Here is a 20,275-nt window from a genome sequence, read left to right on the forward strand (position 1 = left end):
ACTTACCACAGTCAAAAGTAATATGTGTGTAATAGTCGACCCCCTAAATTTTACCCTAAAAATTGGTCCACAAAATTTGACTATTATATGCATATATAGAATATGTAGATTTAACACAGTTTGTATTTGACAAGCTAACTTGGCCTCAAAATTTACAGTCTACATAATCCACAGTCATGGGGCTCATTTTGAAAGATCAAGTTGTTTTGGATACATTCTATGACCATCTGCTATTTTGAAGATACATTATGTTGTCCATTTTCAGTAGTTGCATTGTTGCAGTTGGCTTGTAACAGGGTGTACAAGACCTGTGCTCAAGGACCAATGATAGTAGCATGCTATCATGAAGTAAAACATAAATGTCTGCAATTGCTGTGATTGTTGTAAAACTACAAAAATGCTTGAGGAAACTCAGCAGGTCTCGCAGCGCCCTTAAGATGTAAATAAATATAACCAATATTTCAGACCTAAGCCCTTATGCTATCATGGATCTTGCACAATAATCTAAAGAAATTTGAGAATTTGGAATAAATACTGACAAAAAAAAAGTGAGAATGACATATCAGGTGCCGTCTACAACATGTGCTGCATCCACATGCCTAGATTTCTCTGATCATACCTTCAAAAGCTGTAACTGAAGACATCACAAAAAGGGCTGTAGCACATGTCAATACTGTCATCTGCAAGTTCCCCTTCAGTTCAGTCGCCATTTTGACCTTCTTCTTCAGCATTATGTCTAGTTTGGGGGTACCCTGTCCAAGAGCATTGCAAGTTTAGTTGACTTGCCACTTCCTCCTCAAGGGCAGTGATCTTGTCACTGAAACCCACATCCGCAATAGTTAACATAAAATTAGTTAGAATACTCATGAGTTCATTATTTCACATGTTAAAAGAGTCAAAATACAAAGGACTGCAGATGCTGGAATCTGGTGTTAGAAAATCAAGCAGCCGGAGGAACTCAGTAGGTCAAGCAGCATCTGTGGATGGAACTGGACAGTTGATTCTTTGGGTTGAGACACTTCACCTGGCCTTGCTTTCTTCCAGCAGCTCATTTTTATTTTTAAAAATGTCACTTAGAAATGGAATAATTTGTATTATTTCTGATGGTGTGAGAGATAAGTATTGTTATATAGCAAAACCTATTTTTGTGCTTCTATATAATAAATGATTCATAATTTATAACCAAAATTATGATCTATCAAAGTTTTTCCTGGTCTTGTCTAGCAAGATATACATAGGATAAGGTATCTTCAAGGTGAGGTCATCAGAAGCACAACAGGTTAATTGTTCCCTGAGGTTTGGTGCATTGCATTTACACATTCATATTATGAGTTGTGATGCTTGAATGTTTAATCGTAGAAGCCAACTTTTGCGATTACTGTAAGGAAAATGAACCCAATGAGAAAATGAATCATAACACTGCAATTAATCATAGGAATTTCCTGGTCTGTACTATTTAGTATGGCACCAACAAAATGTTTGCTCAATGGACCATCAAAGTAATTTGTGTGAAATGTCTGAAATTCGTTTTGTAAAATTTCCTTCTGTCAAAATGATTCTGCATCTTTACTGAAGATGGCTGCTCCAGGGAGATTGGTAGGTGGAAAGTTTGCATCTGACCTACTGTAACTCAGATGACTTTAAGCTAACCAGATCGAGGACACAAACCTAAAGAGAAGAACTGGGACAAGAAAAGGTAGATTTAGAATCTACTGGATGATTTACTGCAGAGAGTTGTAGAATATCAAGTTAAGTCAAGTTTATTGTCATTTGATTGCTCAAGGACAACCTGACAAAACAACATTCTCTGGTCCTTGGTGCAAAACATGCAGACACACAACCAGACATAAAACCACATACTGACAAGCAATACATGCAGGACAATTATTTAATCTACAGTCTACAAATACTGTGCTGTATGTATTTAAATAAATAAATAAATAAATAAATAGACCCATTTTGCTTTGTACGTATGAGAGTCTTGGATGGTTAGTGCGAGCAGTTCCTTGATATCTGTGACAATGCACCAAGGAATCTCAACTCCAAAGATATTGAATAAGCTTATGCTGAGTTGTCAGATCTCGCTATTGTGAATCAAACAAATATTTCATCCATCGTGATTATAAAATAGCAGGAGCAAGCCATTAAATAAAACCTTAGTTTTAATCAGCTTCCCCCACCCCAACTCCGCATCATGAACAATTAGCCATATCTTTAATTTTCCCCAGTCCTAGAATCTTCAAGATAATTCTGGCCTCTTTGAGAATCGTCATTGTAATATTAGACTGTGCCTCAGGATCATGCTCAACTTGCTTTCACTCCAGTTCAGAGGAATCAAAAATGCTTCTGGCATGAATGCTTTTAATGTGGATTGGTTTTGTCAGGACTTCAGTGGTGGGGAAAATGCTAGAGTCAATTATTAAAGATGTCATTGCTGCACATTGGAGACGAGTGACAGGCTTAGTCCAGGTCAGCATTAATTTGGATTCACTCGCTAGAAGTCAATACCCCTCTCTGTAACTGGATCCTGAACTTCCTAACAGAAAGACCACAGTCTATCCAGATTGGTAGCAGAACGTCAAGCACTGGCGCACCTCAGGGCTGTGTTCAAGCAACTGACCATGACTGCATCGTCTGATCCAGCTCCAACAGTGTCATTAATTTTGCTGTAGTCGGCCTCGTCAGCAACAACGATGAGTCGCACTACAGAGAAGAGGTGCAAAATCTCGTGAAATGGTGCAAGAATAACAACCTAAGTCATAACATAGACAAGACAAACAAAATGATCGTAGACTTCAGGAGGGCCAGGAATGACCACCTTCCACTACACATCAACAACTCTGTAGTAGAGAGTGTGGAGAGCACCAAGTTCCTTGGAGTTCACTTGACTAGTGACCTATCGTGGACACGCAACATCTCCTCACTTGTCAGGAAGACTGCACTTCCTGAAAAGACTGAAGGCTGCCAGCCACCATTATGTCAACCTTCTATAGCAGCTCTATCGAGAGCATCCTAGCTGTTTGCATCACAGTGTAGTATGGTTGCTGTTGAGAAATGGATTGGAGGTCAATCCACAGGACCATAAGAGTGGCAGAGAGGATCACTGGAGTCTCCCTCTCACTCCCCATCCCCCACCATTGACGTGGTCTACCAGGATCATCTGAAGAGAGCACACAAAATCATTGAGGATCTCTTCCACCCTGCACACTGCATCTTTCAGCTGCTCCCATTGGGGAAAAGATGCATGAGTATCTGAGCCAGCACCACAAGACTGAGGAACAGCTTCTTTCCACAGGTAGTGAGAATGTTGAATGACCAAAGTAATTGCACTCGCTAACTATCCGAGACTCTCATTTACACAAAACAATATTTATTTGTATAGATGAAACACTTGTCCTGCATAAGTATTGCTTGTCTGTATGTGTGTTATGTCTGGTTGTGTGTTTGCATGTTTTGTACCAAAGACTGGATGACAATAAACTTGACGAGTTGATTTACAAAGCGAGATCGCGCTTGACAAACCTTCTCAATTTTTTGGAAGATGTAACCAATGGAGTGGACAATGGTAAACTAGTTAATGTGGTGTATTTGGACTTGCAAAAGGATTTGACAAAGCTAACACGAGAGATTGGTGTGCAAAATTGGAGAATGTGGTATAGGTGGTAATATCCTAATGTGGATAGAAAACTGGTTAGCAGGCAGAAAGAGGGGAGTCATAATAAATAGTGGCATACTGCAAAGTTTAGTGCTGGGACCCCAGCTGTTTATAATGCACAGTGCCCTTTGTAATGTTTGGGACAAAGACACTTTTTTCATTTATTTTCCTCTGTGTTCCATAGTTTTAAATTTGTAATCAAACAAATCACATTATTAAAGTGTACATTCCAGATTTTATTAAAGGTTATATGCATACATTTTGGCTTGACCATGAAGAAATTCCAGCACCTTTTATACATAGTTCCCACATTTCATTGCACATAATGTTTGGGACATTTGCTTTCACAGGTATTTGTGATTATTCAAGTATGTTTAATTGCTTCATTGGTGCAGGTATAAGAGAGCTAGGCTTGCTTCTAAGCTTTTGATCACTTTTAGAGTCTGTAGTTGGCATTTTTCAATATGAGGACCAGAGTTGTACTAATGAAAGTTCAAGAAGCCAATATGAGGCTGAAAAACAAAAATAAACCTTGAAGAGACATCACCCAAACCTTAAGATGTCCAAAATCAACAGTTTGGAATATCATTAAAAAGAAAGGGTGTACTGGTGAGCTCTGTAATCACAAAGGGACTGTTAGTCCAAGGAGGGCCTCTACTGATGACAGATGAATTCTGAGTTGTACAGTAACATCTTATGTGCTCACGTTTGAGCAAATACCTCCAAACTTTTCACCCTACGATACAATGATTCCAAATGTACTGCTAAAGCAACAAAGGAGTTTTTCAAAGCTAAAAACTGGAAAATTCTTGAATGGCCAATTGAGCATGCTGAAGAGAAAATCTAAGGGGACAACTAAAACAAGCAGGATCTGAAGATGGCTGCAGCAGGGGCCTGGCAGAGCATTATCAGATAATATACTCAGTACCTAGTGATGTCTATGAATAATAGATTTCAAGCAATCATTGCATGCAATAAAGTGTTACAGAATGGGTTAATAAAATTATGATAAAATGTATCTTAAGGGGTAAGGTTAGATTGTGGGAGTTTAGGTATTAGTTTACATTCCACAAAAGACATCTCATTTGAAATGCAAGAGATATGCCGAAGTGTAGGCTCCATGTCTGCCATTGATTTTACAGAAACCATGAAGGGTATCTGAGAAGACTTCACAAGTAGGTGTTAATTGGACTGATGTTGTCAAATTGAAATAAACTATTGTCTTTAAAGGAATAACATGTTTGAACAGATGTCCAGGCTCAGAAACTGATTAATCTTTTATTGCTAAACTGGTCCCAGCGATCCGAATTTCTGGTTGAAGTCTTCTGTTTTAAGAAGGGTCATGTGGTTTTGCAAACAGAGAGAAAAAAACATCACATTCTTTGGGAGAGAGAAAATCAGTTAGTTTATTGCAGCAGTTTTGTGGTGAAGGCTGCAAATTGGGATTCTTGATAAAGACCCCATTTCAAGATGGGTTTTGAGTTCCAAGTTCAGCCTATTATCTCCTGAAATAGGGGAAAGAGAAGAACTCTATCTCTTGGAAAAACCCACGAGGGGCAAGTTTCTTTGGCTAGACACTGAAGTGGCTGATTGAAGGAGATCAGTTTGTGTGTGTTAACAAAGACCTTTCTGAACGGTAACAACTTAAGTTAAAGCACCAAAGCCTGGTGAAGATAATAAATGTTAAATTCTATGGAGGATTGCCTGATACCAGTGAACTTGGAGGTAAAAAATGAATGATTGAACAATGAAACAAAGAACTTTCCTGAGCACATACATCATTACATACATGTGCACTTAGAATTAGAAGGGGGGTTAAGTTAATAGTAATAAGTTGAATATTATGTATGAAGAAAATTAAAAACATTTTTGTTTAAGTAACCATTGTCTTTGTATTCAAAAGAAATCTTTTTTTTCTTCTGACTGTTTTTGTAATTCCTTTTCTAGATTTGATATTTCTGCCTCTAAATTATTAATTTGAGACATACTTCTTCCTAACTTCAGAAAATCTATTATCTGTCCACATATATACTCCTTCATTGCATCCCATAGAACAAATTTATTATCCATATAATCAGCATTAATGTCCAAGAATTGCTTTTTCCGATTCCTAATAAACTGACAAAGTTACAGTACAACACATTACAATCTTAAGGAACAGAAACAATTATTATGAGAACTAAACAGAGCTATTATGAATTGTGGGAATGAGCACATAAAGTTTTAGCATGACAATTGAAAACAGAACAAGAATCAAAAGTTATTATTGCAACTAGAGATGAGACAGATCACATATCCTATAAACCCCAGAATGTAAATAATTGTTTTAAGCAATTTTATATGAAATTATATAAATCAGTCTATGCAGGATGGTAATAAAATTGATTGATTTTTAACTGAAGTACATTTGCCCAAATTAAGTATAGAAGATCAGAAAATATTAGGAACCTTTTATATAGTTGAAGAGGTTCGAAGAGTTATAGCTTTTTAACAAAATAATAAATCCCCTGGTGAAGATAGATTTACATCAGAATTTTATAAAGAATTTAAAGATGTGCTTAGTCTTGTATTTATGAAAGTTTTAATACAATTGCAAGAAACTGGAAATTTACCTGATTCTTTTAAGACAGCAATTATAATGGTAATTCCCAAAAAAAGATAAAGATTCATAAATGCCATCGTCTTATAAACCGATATCTTTATTGAATGTGGATTACTAGATAGTGGCCAAATTATTGGCATATAGGCTGGAATTTTTTTTTAACCAAAATTAATTAACAAGGACCAAACAGGATTTATTAAAAAAAGAAAATCGGTGGACAATATAACTAGATTGATTAGTTTAATTTGTCGAGCTCAAAAGAAAGAAAATTTAAGTGTAGCAGTGGCTTTAGATGCAGAAAAGGCATTTGATAGAGTAAAATGGGACTTTTTAAGACACTTGCTAAATTTGGCTGAGGACAAACATTCATAAATTGGATAAAAGCATTATATATTGAATCAAGAGCAAGAGTAGTGACAAATGGTCGCATGTCTGATTATATTAAATTAACACGATCTACAAGACAAGGTTGTCCATTATCACCTGCTCTTTTTAGAACAGACTTGCATGTTAATAGTATTAAAATAGAGGCTAACAAACATAAAATTAGTTTCTTTGTAGATGATGTAATTGTTTATTTGTCAGATCCGGAAAATTCATTAGATAAATTACATATGCAATTAGAATATTATGGAGCAGTCTCAGGATATAATGTTAATTGGGATAAAAGTGAAATTATGTCATTAACTTTTGGTGCCAAAATAGGCAAAATATGAAATTTAGATGGCCTGAATGTGAGATAAAATATTTGGGAATTAGAATTGATATCCATTTAGAGAATCTTTTTAAAATTGAAGAGGATTTTTTTTTAATGGGTTGATTTACCAATTACATTAATTGGCCAGGTAAATTGTATCAAAATGAATATTTTTCCACGAGTGCAATATTTATTTCAATCTTTACCCATTGATACTCCAAAAAAGTTTTTTTAAGGATCTAAATAAAATTAGAAGGATTTTTTTGTGGTGTGACAACCCTCCCAGCCCTCTCAGGGTGCCTCACAAAATGAAGGACAAACGCGATGATCTAGCAGGCTGCATGAGGCCCACACTGCTGCCCTCCAATTGCCACAACTAAAGCAGCCTAACTGGCCTATCAAGGAAAGCGGATCGCAAATACACCATTCAGCATTGAGGGAGCTTTGACCACGGCCATCATCTTGAGAATAAAAGCAGGGCTGTGTGCCCAATAAAGCTCAATGTTAACTACACTCAACTGGTGTTTGTGTCATTCTTTCTGGGAACAGCATGTTTTTTCTGAGCTAACCTGCATACAGCTATAACCTCTCCTGTGCTATAGGCTCCGCACAGCCATAGCTTGTAGCAGCTAGCTACAGTGGAAAGGCAAGCTGTCGAGAATTTCTATGAAAAAATTAACTTCGCGATTTGAATTGGGAGGTTTACAATCCCCAAATTTTTTGAGTATTATTATTAAAGTGGCCCAACTACGATTTCTTTCTTTTTTTTGAGGAAGGAGAAAAAGTGGTTTAGGTTAATATTGAAATTAATAAAATAGGTGAAAAAGAATTTGAAGAGTTTCTATATAAATGGAATGAGGTATTATTAACTGGAGAAACAGACACACCAATTAAGACATTTGGTTAGAATGTGGCATAAGGTAGATATGTTGATGTGAGTTAAGGGGTATGGATTAGTGAGAATGCCACTGGTGCAAAATAAATTGATCCTGTTTATGTTGAATAATATAAATTTTATTAACTGGTCAAAATAAGAAATAAAATTTATTAAAGACTATTATCAAGGCAGATATTTAATGACATTTGACCAATTGAAAGCTAACTATGGAATACAAAATTATACAATATTCGGATATTATCAATTAAAGGTTTATCGACAAGAAATATTAACTCTATCTTATTTACTATTAGAAGATGATGAAATAGAAGCAATAATATCAAATCTAAATATAAACAAGTTCTTATCAATTATGTATTTATTACTTTTGAGGGGAGTAAAGAAGAAAGATTTTTAGAAATCTAAACAAAGGATTATCCCAGATTTAAAATTAAATTAGTTTCAAAAAGAATTTTTTAAGAAAACGCTGGCAGTTGCCAGGAAATGTATAGCTGTTTCATGGAAATTTGGTATCAGATGAATGGCATGGTGAAATGGAAGGTTGTATACCTTTGGAAAACATCACATATAATTTAAAGAAAAAATATGAAAATTTTTTGAAAATTTTGTTTCCAAAAGATTGGTGTTATAACTTTATAAGTAATTATAATATCTTTTGTGAGCATCTTTTGAGGGGGAGGACGTGGAGGGGGAGGACGTGGAGGGGGAGGACGTGGAGGGGGAGGACGTGGAGGGGGAGGACGTGGACCTGTCCTCGGGCCTGCGCAAAGGAGCTTTTAGGTGGAGTGCAGTGCGCGCAGTACTGGCCCCACCCTTTACACCCATGGTTCGTGTGCCGTGGCCAAGCAAGCTGGGACGTGGCAGCGAGGTCCTTGGGTCGTAGGTTTTATATCGGAGTGGCCTTCTCCTATGCAGGTTTCTTACCCGGGCTGGAGGGGCCTGCCTCCCCTCCTAGGTCGGTCCATACTGCCCGGACCGGGGCCGAGGCCGCCGCAGTTCACCCTGTGCCTGGATTGGGGCCGCCGCCTCCCACTCTCTGCCCGGATCGGGGCCTTCGCCTGCCCCACTCGACCGAGGCCGGGGCCGCCGTCTCCCCCTTGCTCCTGCCCGGATCGGGGCCGCCGCCGTCTACCCTTCGCCCGGACCGGGGCGAAAGATGCTCACAAACTCAAGCTAGCATGCTGGAACATCAGAACCATGCTAGACAAGGCTGACAGCCACCGACCTGAACGTCGGTCTGCCCTCATTGCACATGAACTCCTCAGACTTGACATCGACATAGCCGCTCTCAGTGAAGTCCGCCTGGCAGATGTAGGCAGCCTCCAAGAACGCGGCGCGGGCTACACACTCTACTGGTCTGGCAAGCCTTCGGATGAACGACGCCTATCTGGTGTAGGCTTCATGGTCAAGAGCTTCATTGCCTCCAAACTCGAAAACCTTCCGACAGGCCTCTCGGACCGAATCATGTCCATGCGACTCCCACTTCAAAACAAGCGTCACATCACCCTCATCAGTGTCTATGCTCCAACCCTCCAGGCGGAACCAGCAGAAAAGAACAAGTTCTACACCGACCTGCGCAACCTCATCCAACGTACCCCTACAGCCGACAAGGTTGTCATCCTGGGCGACTTCAACGCTCGTGTCGGCAAAGACTCAGAAACCTGGCCAGGAATCCTGGGCAAGCATGGCGTCGGCAAGTGCAACGACAATGGGCGCCTCCTGTTGGAGCTCTGCGCAGAACAGCGACTTGTCATTACAAACACCCTTTTTCAGCAGAGGGACAGCCTTAAGACCACCTGGATGCATCCCCGATCCAAACACTGGCACCTCCTGGACTACATCCTGGTGCGAGAAAGTGACAAACAAGATGTGCTCCACACCAGGGTCATGCCTAGCGCGGAATGCCACACTGACCACCGGCTGGTTCGCTGCAAGCTCAACCTTCACTTCAAGCCAAAGCCCAGGAACAATAAAGCCCCCAGAAAGAGGTTCAATGTTGGAAACCTGCAGTCAGACGAAGCGAGAGGAAACTTCCAGGCAAACCTCAAAGCAAAGCTCGACGTTGCAACCCGCCTCACGGACCCGTCCCCTGAAACCCTCTGGGATCAGTTGAAGACTACCATACTGCAATCCACTGAAGAGGTACTGGGCTTCTCCTCCAGGAAAAACAAGGACTGGTTTGACGAAAACAGCCAGGAAATCCAGGAGCTGCTGGCAAAGAAGCGAGCTGCCCACCAGGCTCACCTTACAAAGCCGTCCTGTCCAGAGAAGAAACAAGCCTTCCGTCGCGCATGCAGCCATCTTCAGCGCAAACTCCGGGAGATCCAAAATGAGTGGTGGACTAGCCTCGCCAAACGAACACAGCTCAGCGCGGACATTGGCGACTTCAGGGGTTTCTACGAGGCTCTAAAGGCTGTGTACGGCCCCTCACCCCAAGTCCAAAGCCCGCTGCGCAGCTCAGACGGCAAAGTCCTCCTCAGCGACAAGATCTCCATCCTCAACCGATGGTCAGAACACTTCCAATCTCTTTTCAGTGCCAACCGCTCAGTCCAAGATTCCGCCCTGCTCCAGCTCCCTCAACAGCCCCTAAGGCTAGAGCTGGATGAGGTTCCCACCCTGGATGAGACATATAAGGCAATCGAACAACTGAAAAGTGGCAAAGCAGCAGGTATGGATGGAATCCCCCCAGAAGTCTGGAAGGCTGGCAGCAAAACTCTGCATGCCAAACTGCATGAGTTTTTCAAGCTCTGCTGGGACCAAGGTAAACTGCCTCAGGATCTTCGTGATGCCATCATCATCACCCTGTACAAAAACAAAGGCGAGAAATCAGACTGCTCAAACTACAGGGGAATCACGCTGCTCTCCATTGCAGGCAAAATCTTCTCTAGGATTCTCCTAAATAGAATAATACCTAGTGTTGCCGAAAATGTTCTCCCAGAATCACAGTGCGGCTTTCGCGCAAACAGAGGAACTACTGACTTGGTCTTTGCCCTCAGACAGCTCCAAGAAAAGTGCAGAGAACAAAACAAAGGACTCTACATCACCTTTGTTGACCTCACCAAAGCCTTCGACACCGTGAGTAGGAAAGGGCTTTGGCAAATACTAGAGCGCCTCGATGCCCCCCAAAGTTCCTCAAAATGGTTATCCAACTGCACGAAAACCAACAACGTCGGGTCAGATACAGCAATGAGCTCTCTGAATCATTCTCCATTAACAATGGCGTGAAGCAAGTCTGCGTTCTCGCACCAACCCTCTTTTCAATCTTCTTCAGCATGATGCTGAAACAAGCCATGAAAGACCTCAACAATGAAGATGCTGTTTACATCCGGTACCGCACGGATGGCAGTCTCTTCAATCTGAGGCGCCTGCAAGCTCACACCAAGACACAAGAGCAACTTGTCTGTGAACTACTCTTTGCAGATGATGCTGCTTTGGTTGCCCATTCAGAGCCAGCTCTTCAGCGCTTGACGTCCTGTTTTGCAGAAACTGCCAAAATATTTTGCCTGGAAGTCAGCCTGAAGAAAACTGAGGTCCTCCATCAGCCAGCTCCCCACCATGACTACCAGCCCCCGCACATCTCCATCGGGCACACAAAACTCAAAACAGTCAATCAGTTTACCTATCTCGGCTGCACCATTTCATCGCATGCAAGGATCGACAACGAGATAGACAACAGACTCTCCAAGGCACATAGCGCCTTTGGAAGACTACACAAAAGAGTGTGGAAAAACAACCAACTGAAAAACCTCACAAAGATTAGCGTATACAGAGCCATTGTCATACCCACACTCCTGTTCGGCTCCGAATCATGGGTCCTTTACCGGCATCACCTACGGCTCCTAGAACACTTCCACCAGCGTTGTCTCCGCTCCATCCTCAACATTCATTGGAGTGACTTCATCTCCAACATCGAAGTACTCGAGATGGCAGAGGCCGACAGCATCGAATCCACACTGCTGAAGATCCAACTGTGCTGGGTAGGTCATGTCTCCAGAATGGAGGACCATCGTCTTCCCAAGATCGTGTTCTATGGAGAGCTCTCCACTGGCCACTGAGTCAGAGGTGCACCAAAGAAGAGGTACAAGGACTGCCTAAAGAAATCTCTTGGTGCCTGCCACATTGACCAGTGGGCTGATATCGCCTCAAACCGTACATCTTGGCGCCTCACAGTTCGGTGGGCAGCAACCTCCTTTGAAGAAGACCGCAGAGCCCACCTCACTGACAAAGACAAAGGAGGAAAAACCCAACACTCAACCCCAACCAACCAATTTTCCCTTGCAACCGCTGCAACCGTGTCTGCCTGTCCCGCATCGGACTTGTCAGCCACAAACGAGCCTGCAGCTGACATGGACGTTACCCCTCCATAAATCTTCGTCCACAAAGCCAAGCCAAAGAAGAAGGAGAAACTTCTTCAGAGAGTTACGAACTTGCAGAGTTCCCTGGCACAGAAGGTTGTTGGGAGGCCAGTTTGTTAGTTATATCGAAAAACGAGTTTGATGTGGCTCTATTGGCTAAAGAGATCAAAGGTTATGTAGAGAAATCAAGAATTGGGTACTGAAATCAGACGATCAGCTCTGATCATATTATGCAATGGAGCAGACCTGAACAACTGAATGGTCTTCTCCTCCTCCTATTTTCTGTTTCTATGTTTAACTACCAGATAAAATATTTGCCACTCATATCCAGACAGAAGAGATGCAGGAAAGAGTTTGTGGTAATATCATATCAATCAGTGTGTCATATTATCTTCTTTGGCTTGGCTTCGCGACGAAGATTTATGGAGGGGGTAAAAAGTCCACGTCAGCTGCAGGCTCGTTTGTGGCTGACAAGTCCAATGCGGGACAGGCAGACACGGTTGCAGTGGTTGCAGGGGAAAATTGGTTGGTTGGGGTTGGGTGTTGGGTTTTTCCTCCTTTGCCTTTTGTCAGTGAGGTGGGCTCTGCGGTCTTCTTCAAAGGAGGTTGCTGCCCGCCAAACTGTGAGGCGCCAAGATGCACGGTTTGAGGCGTTATCAGCCCACTGGCGATGGTTAATGTGGCAGGCACCAAGAGATTTCTTTAGGCAGTCCTTGTACCTTTTCTTTGGTGCACCTCTGTCACGGTGGCCAGTGGAGAGCTCGCCATATAACACGATCTTGGGAAGGCGATGGTCTGGCCTTCCAATCAAATGGACTAATTCCTCTGTAAGTACTGCTTCAACTCAAATCATCACCATGGCCATTTTGGTATGGACTTTCATTAAAGAATTAACATTTGTTCAATTACAAAAAATGCAAATCCCTTTAAATACTTGGTCAGAAGAGTTATTCTGTTTTAAGACATGCTGAGTCTACAACTGGTTTGAAATTAAAAGTGGTTTCATGGTTAACAAATGATTCATTCTGTTGAGCTATGTCAGCAATTTAGTTGAATGTTTTTAATCTTACAGGCACTCTGCAGCTGCAACAAATAATATCAGCTTTTTGGGGTAATATGTAAGTTGCGGAAACAATGAAAAACACATCAAGCAGAGCGGTGCTTTTCTAAATGTTTCACAATAAGTCATCAACATGGTTTTTAAAAAGCTATTCATCTCAAATCTCCTTTCTGAGATGACATGGGGAGATTACAACATAGTTTATGCATGGGCCAGGAATTAGTTATTAACAGTCAAAGCTGAATTGAATCCTTTAAATTCCTTGGATATCCATGTTTGAATAATTGAAGGAAACCTTATTTCACTCAATATTTTCCAATTCTGTGGAATCAAAACAGCTGAGGTGCACGAATTAACTGTGTTTGATGGATGGCCTTTAACTATCAAACCCTGCAAACAAACCAAAAAGATGATCTCAATGAAAGAATGCTCTCTAACATACTTGGAAAGGAGAAAGTGTATATTTAGCTGAGTGTCTCCCATTAAATTCAACAGAACTGTGCTTAAAAATATAAAATATAATAAATAGTGGCATGACACCACAGCTAGATCTAATGTTCACTTTTTAGCTAGTGCTTACTGTTTGTGGGTGTCCCAAGAACGTGTTCAGTTAAATGGAGGGAGCAGGGGCACTCTTTCCCTGTTAATATGACATGGGCAGCACAGTAGCGCAGCTTGTAGCTTCCATCTTGCTTCATTATAGATTCATGATCGCATGGTTCAATCATTGGGACTGAGAGTACAGTCTTGAACACATTGTTGCAAGCAGAATCTAGCACTGCAACTCTCGAAAGCTGACAATATAATGTATCTGTTAAATTACTATTTAACTTAGTAGATATCCTAACTACATGTAAAATTGGTGGCCAAGGAAGTTTGATAAAAGCAAACTGAGCTGAACCTATAAAGAGTGTACAAAATCACAAAGGATAGCAGTTATGCAATTAATAGAGATGCGGCCTCACTAGGCTCAAGACCTGGGTTCAAGTCAGACCTCGGTGGTGTCTGTGTAGAGTTTACACATTGTCCCTGTGATGGCCTGGGTTGGGTTTTCTCTCACATCCCAAAGATATGCAGATTGATGGCCACTATTTGATATTGACCCTTGTGTGGTAGAAACTGGAGGATAATTTTGGGAATATCAGGAAAATAAAATGGGATTAATGTAATTTTAGTGTAAACGTGCTAGTTGCTTATTGTAGGCATGGTCTTGTTGGATTGCAGAGTCTGTTTATGACTCTGTGTCATCTTCCTGCATATATTTCCTGAAAGACAATTTATAACGCAAGTTTTTACATTTTAATCATTGTGCTGTGGAGTATGTAGGAACATACCAAAGACTACACACTTACAAGGTAACAAATTTACTTTTCAGTTATTGCCCCTCTTTAAATGATGACAGAGACTTGTGATGGTGTTCAAGTTAACTGATATGAGCAGTACTCCGTTAACATTCATAAGAGACCATTCTTCCTATGTGAAGTTAGTGCCCACAGAATAGTTTCTTTGGAAGGCCAGTGAAAAAATTTCAGCAATCTTGTCAACGGTCTAGCATTCACGTTGGTTGTATTTTTCAGTACGAATCACAGAATAAGGATTATATATATTTACTTAAACCACTAAGATCTCCTGGGTCTTTTTGATTAGTTATACAAAAGCTTATCTACAATGTAATTTTATTTGAGATGCCAATTTGGGCAGTTCTCTTATTGTAAAAAAAAATTAATATTCACTGAAATATTAAGGTTTTAATGATGTATTATTGTAAAAAAAATTAACTGCTGCTGAAATCCTGTCCATCCATTCCATCACTTTGAAGAGTGGTTAAATGTTTGCTGTCCTCCTTCATAAATCACATTTGATTCACAATTTTGGATCAATACTCTAATTCAGTGCATCCTCTCTACTTTTGCCAGTAATAATTTCCTACCCACTCAGCTTCATTTACTTTACATTAATATTTCCCCTATAGTTAAAAGATTGTTGCCATTTTCTGGTATCTAAAGAAGAGTCTCAATATACAAAATTTAATTCAATTCATATTGTTGAAACAACATTAAGTTCAAGTTTGTTGTCACATGTGCCTACATGAAGCGATAGGCTGGTTTACTTTTGCCCATGTAGCTTGTCATATTTTGCAAAGTATTTCATGTTTACCAGAATTTTGTGAATTGAAAGGATGTTTCCCATTCATAAGATTGTGAACAGAAAAATTCAATTTAGAGGTATAAATATTACCAGCATTATTAATTTCACTGAGCTTTGCATTGTAGACAGTTTGGAGTCAAAACATAAAATCCAGATGCCACACTAGCCACAAAATATTTTCAAAGAAACTTCACTCAGTATCCAAGTAGATCAACTGTTATTTTCTGCACATGATCTTAAATGAAGCTTTTCTTGTTCTTAACCTTCAATTAATATAACTTTCCAACAGAGTCATTTGATAGCTTGAGTTCCATCCACTATCAAGAGTAGCCTTAGAAACTACAGAAAGGCAGATTATTTTGCATTCAGAGAAAGAGAAATTAATGGTCTGTCTTCATTCCATCTGGATCATGCTTCCTTTAGGATAGTGCTTTTTTTTTTTTTTTTTTTTTTCTTTTTCTTTTTTTTTTTTTTTAATTTTTTTTTCACACCATAAATCACATTAGCCATGATATACACAATTTCTTTTTCACACATATACAGTGACTTTTTCTCCCCCCCCCTTTCCTCCCAAACCACCCCTCCACCCCCCCTCTCATCCATTTTAGGTATACAATCTAGGTTGCATTAATCCAGTCAGACAATGTTGTCATTCAACAAAATTACACCAGAAATTCTACTGAGTCCATTCTTTTCTTTCCTTCTCCTTCCATCAACTTAGGTAATGTTTGTCCCCGGTAGGTTTTCGCTATTGTATTTAATGTAAGGCTCCTATACTTGTTCGAATATTTCAATATTATTTCTTAACCAATATGTTATTTTTTCTAATGGAATACATTTATTCATTTAAATTTGGTAGTTTATTCCTTTTAATTTGGTTATGTATTCCATTAATATTTAAAGACATATAGTTCAGCGTAGCCCTTTTATATTTTGTTTATCTTCTCTTTCCGTTTTTCCATCATTACCTTTCCTCCTTTTCCATTTCTGTTTTCTTATTTTCAACTCTTTATAAGACAACATTCCTACAACATCCAACATTTTCCTTATTCTCCTATTTCTATCTTATTTATTCCCAATCTCCCATTCACCTCCTGAGTTGTCCTTTATCCCTTGTCGGACAACCACATCTCCCCTCTCCATTTGGATTTGCGAATCCACTCGCAAGCGTCAACTGATTTTGCAGTGACCGCTATTTCCCCCCACCCCGCCTCCCCCAGAAAAGATTTCACTTTTCATATGTCACAAAGGTCACTCTTTTAATTCCCTCCTTATTCTCTCTATTCCATTACCTTCCCTTATTAATTCTTGTCTATACTATCTATATTTTCCTCTAAGTACAGATACATTCACGTATGCTCCTTGTCTCTATTCACTCTTATACCTCTTTACCCGCATACATATCAATCGTGATCATTTTTACTCTCATTACCCGTCTTCATCCCTCAGTCTATTTTTGTCTTTACCCACATACATATCAATTGTGATCATCTTAACTCTCATTACCCGTCTTCCTCCCTCAGTCTATTTTTGTAATTGTTCTGCAAATTTTCGTGCTTCTTCTGGATCCGAGAATAGTCTGTTTTGTTGTCCTGGAATAAATATTTTCAATACCGCTGGATGCTTTAGTATAAATTTATACCCTTTCTTCCATAAAATCGCCTTTGCTGTATTGAACTCTTTTCTCTTCTTTAGGAGTTCAAAACTTATATCTGGATAAATGAAGATTTTTTGCCCTTTATACTCCAGTGGTTTGTTGCCCTCTCTTACTTTTTCCATTGTCTTCTCCAGTACCTTTTCTCTTGTAGTATATCTTAGGAATTTTACTACAATAGATCTTGGTTTTTGTTGTGGTTGTGGTTTAGAGGCCAATACTCTATGTGCCCTTTCTATTTCCAATTCTTGCTGTAGTTCTGGACATCCTAGGGTCTTAGGGATCCACTCTTTTATAAACTCCCTCATATTCTTGCCTTCTTCATCTTCCTTAAGGCCCACTATCTTTATGTTATTTCTTCTGTTATGGTTTTCCATTGTATCTATTTTTTGAGCTAGTAGTTCTTGTGTCTCTTTAGTTTTTTTATTAGATTTCTCCAATTTCTTTTTTAAGTCTTCTACCTCCATTTCTGCTGCTACTGCCCGCTCTTCCATCTTGTCCATTTTCTTTCCCATTTCTGTTAAGGTCATCTCCATTTTATTTATTTTCTCTTCTGTGTTGTTTATTCTTTTTCTTAAATCCTTAAATTCCTGTGTTTGCCATTCTTTAAATGATTCCATGTATCCTCTAATAAGAGCAAGTATATCCTTTACCTTGCCTCTCTTTTCTTCTTCTATTTCACCATACTCTTCCTCTTCTTCTTCCTCTGGGTTGGCCATCTGTTGTTTCTTTGTTGCCCTTTCCTCCTCTTCTTTCTTGTTTCTGTTGTCTTCTGTGGTCTCTTCTTGCTGCAGGTGTTCTGCAGCTGTCGTTGCCGGCTGTGGAGATCGACTCCCCAGCTGGTCCCCCCTCCCGTCGGTGTGTTTTTTTTCATTCGCATCGCCCGAAGTTTCGCGCATGCGCGGTTGCGCACTTTTACTCGGCTCTGCGAGCCATTTTTGTAGTCCATTATTTACCGACCTGAGGGAGCGGGTTTCTCTCTCCGCAGCGGGCCTCTTCGGACAGGTAAGGCCTTCACCTTTTTCCTCCTTTGTCTTCTCTTCCTCTCTTCTTACCGTTGCTTTCGACTTTTCTTTTTTTGTCGCCATCTTCTTTCCACCTTTATACTCACTTTTCTGTAACTTTTATTTCTGTGCCTTTGTGTTTTCTCTTGTTTTTCCCGACTTTTCTGGAGAGGGCTGGAGTTCACCGTCCGGCCACTACTCCATCGCGTGACTCCTTCCGGGATAGTGCTTTTCAATAGCATTGTTGATACCTTGCATTTACAAAGTTTATTCAGTTACTGAGGGGTGGAAACAAAAATTTTTTAAAGCAAAAAGTATTACATGGATTCCTTACCAGTACAGAACAGTGGGTTCTTGTTTCGATGCTCTTTTACCAATATCTTTTGGTGATCCTGAGCTTTTTCAGATGTATTGTAGCACATTTCCTTCATGTGAGCACATTTGTCTCCATATAAACACAAACATTTCCTTATATCGCACAGCCCACAGAAGACCATGCCTAAGATGGTAGTATCCATGCTCAGCAGCCGAGACCACAAGGGTTGCAGGCTTTGGGGAAGATGCAAACTGGAATGGGAGAACACCCTCCTTCCCTCCTGTAGAGGAGTAATCTGATTGAGGACTCGACAGGGTAGGAGACCACTGCAGCAGACCAGCAAGAGGCTCATTGGCCTCACATATGGTTGCAGGCTGCTGGAGACTGGGAATCAAGTATTGGGACCAGGATTCGAAAAGGTGCCATTGGTGACCAGGGCTCCTGAAGGGTCTCGGGCACTGACAGCTTCCTAATTGTATTAGGGGTTCAGAACTAGGTGCCAAAGAGGGTAACTTTGATATCTGGAGCTTGGGTTCACTGCTGGAGCAGATAGGAGGCTACATAAGCGCTAGAAGCAGCGGCATTGAAGGAGGTGGTGGGATCTACTGACACTAGATGTCTCTGAAAAAACTTTTGCTTCACTTTCTTGTTTTAATATGGACATTGGACTAGTGGTGCCTCTTTGTGTGTCTTTACAGAGCACAAAAAAAAACAAATTTTGTGTGCATGACAATAAAGGAATCTTAAATCTTGAAACCATGCCACCATATCTGATTGACAAGAGGATGAAAAGGTCATATGCCAGTTGAAAATTAAAATGTTTGGGACCAGGCAGAGTTCTGACTGAATTTTTAAAACTTGGGAGAGAGGAATTTAAGTTCTCATCACCCTAACCTTCCAGGTGACTTCAGGGACATTGTAATTGTGACCAAGAAAGGATATAAGTACATTTGGGATAATTAAGAGAAGTCATCCTGCTATCTGCCACAGGGAAAGTTATCTATGTGGCAAATAAGAAATTGTTGACCATGGTTATTCTTTACTTTAGAATGAAGGTCATCTGAATTTCAGGCATCAGGCAGTAGTTTGCAGACATTATTTGAATATCGGCATGTTTGGAGACTGAGTTTCAAATATTGTTGACTCTCTGAGAATAGAAGTGAATGGGCCTTCCACTTAATAATTGCAAATCAACAATTCTCCACCAGACCCATAATACAAGATTGCCCTCCAACAATAGAATATATAGATGTGCTCACTTATCTTGGGAACCAGGAGAGCCTGTAAAAAAAATATATATTTGAAGATCAAAATTCCAATTCACTACAAAGCTGATGGTCTTCAGGCAGCAAAAATATTTGCCCCTCTGTACACTTCTGAGATATTTCCTACACACACTACGCACTTCAAAACACAAGAGATTCTTCTGACATTGTTTCTACCAAATCACCCAGATTCACATGCAGGATGTGAACCAATGTCAGCATTCTCTCCCAGACCAAAGTCCCCAACAGTGAGGCCCACATTTCACTTAGTTGCTCTGATGGCCAAGTCATGTTATTCATGTGCCAGAGAACAGGCTGCCGAAACAGATAAAATATTCGAAGTTCCAGCACATCAAGAGATCACAAGGTGAATAGAGAATAAGATCCAAAAATCTTCTCAAAGCATACATGGAAAAGCTGGCATGCCCATGGGAATCCCTGGGCCTTTACTGTTCAAGCAGAGAAGCATTCATTTTGACACTGGGAACCTCAAGTTTGATATAAAGTTTGATATAAAGTAAGACACAAAAGCTTAGAGTTCTGCTGTAGTAGAGAAGATATTTTCCACCTGTCGTATGACCAGCACTAATAATGAGTTGGCAGTGACAAAACTTTCTCTTC

The 20,275-nt window shown here is 40.2% G+C and overlaps 1 protein-coding gene across 20 annotated transcripts in view; it reads left to right on the forward strand.

Moving 5' to 3' along the window:
- Window positions 1–20,275, forward strand: part of fbrsl1 (fibrosin-like 1) — an 898,034-nt gene that overhangs the window by 538,145 nt on the left and 339,614 nt on the right. The gene's annotated exons all lie outside the window — the stretch shown is intronic.

The sequence above is a fragment of the Narcine bancroftii genome, chromosome 4, assembly GCF_036971445.1.
Source record: "Narcine bancroftii isolate sNarBan1 chromosome 4, sNarBan1.hap1, whole genome shotgun sequence".
Lineage (NCBI taxonomy): Eukaryota > Metazoa > Chordata > Chondrichthyes > Torpediniformes > Narcinidae > Narcine > Narcine bancroftii.